Raw genomic sequence first — 1,299 nt, 5'->3', positions numbered from 1 at the left:
TCTCTGTTTTAAAGGGCATTTTAAATAGCTGAACTCTACTCTTCTTGATCAAAATTCAGTCATCAAATCTGCTTGCACTTTGGGACTACAAAAAGAGGCCAGTTCCTAGAGAATCTCTGAATCAAGTCTCTGCTTAGAAATTTCCATCAATATTAAAAGCGTGTTTTGCAGCAATTCTTTATTACACTTTATGATAGATTGCTAGGCACAATTTTCAAAATGACTAGCAAATTAATTACGCTTGTGAACCTGGTGATTCTTTGCAGCATGTTTACACATGTAAAAACAACATGCAAAAGGCACTTGGTGCAAGAATGGCATACATGGCCCTTAATGTATGTGGTAAATTGGACACTAAAAGAAGACATCTGCCTGAATGTCAGGCAGAGATTGCTGGCTTGGAGATGTAAATACTAAAATGAATAATTCTGGCAATCAAGTTGTTTACTAGATTTGCCCTTTGCAAATTCAAATAGGAGGTATCCTCGTAATTTCTTCTGAACCATCTCTTCAATATCCAGAAATAATGAACATTTCTGAAGCATCATTCATTGACTGTCCGCAAAATACCACAACTGAAGATCAGTTATGGTTGATTTAAATCTGAAGATCAGATTTAGTTTGGTTGCAAACTAAAAGGAATGCACACTGTTAATTCTTAGTGACTGAGTGTTAGAACACATTATTTTATCACAGTCATGGTTCACCCCTTTGTCAACTGGGCCTTGCCCTAAATGTGACAGTGAAAGAGCGATTGTGCCAGGAGAATCCAAGTTCAGAACTTTGCTCTGGGCATGGTTAATGTCTTACAGAAGTTTGGAGCAAGATGTACAGCTGTCATTGCCAGCCTGCATTCTCTGGGAAATACTTCTAGGAGTTGGATGAATGTTCTTGTAAATCATGTAAAAATAATGGCAGTGGCATTAACACAACATAAAAATGGAATAAGAAGGGTATGAATGCATCCATCACCCACCATTTACAGGTAAGATTATTTTAAAAAATAACATCACTTTATTATAATAGTAAAATAGACTGAATTCATACATGGTTACTTACCAACAGGCAGGCTACATTTTTAAGAATTTGGTAAAATTTTTAGAATTGGCTAAATTTGAATTCCAAGAATATAAAAATCCTATCAAATATTCTTTAAAATATATGCCTATTTAAAGAAGATTTCTTTAAAACACATGTGTTTTATGCTGAAATACCTGTTTATACATTATTCTCCAAATTCACTCTTAATATTTCATTAAAAATTATCAGAATAATATGTTTTAGTTTTTAAATGAAATT

The 1,299-nt window shown here is 33.6% G+C and overlaps 1 pseudogene; it reads left to right on the top strand.

Annotated features, from left to right (window-relative positions):
- The first annotated feature begins 219 nt into the window (after nucleotides 1-219).
- LOC104984226 lies at nucleotides 220-985 on the top strand (annotated as a pseudogene).
- The last annotated feature ends 314 nt before the right edge of the window (nucleotides 986-1,299 follow it).

This window comes from Bison bison, unplaced genomic scaffold (genome assembly GCF_000754665.1).
Source record: "Bison bison bison isolate TAMUID 2011002044 unplaced genomic scaffold, Bison_UMD1.0 scf7180017863952, whole genome shotgun sequence".
Taxonomy (NCBI): domain Eukaryota; kingdom Metazoa; phylum Chordata; class Mammalia; order Artiodactyla; family Bovidae; genus Bison; species Bison bison.
This window is presented reverse-complemented; position numbering and strand designations above follow the sequence as displayed.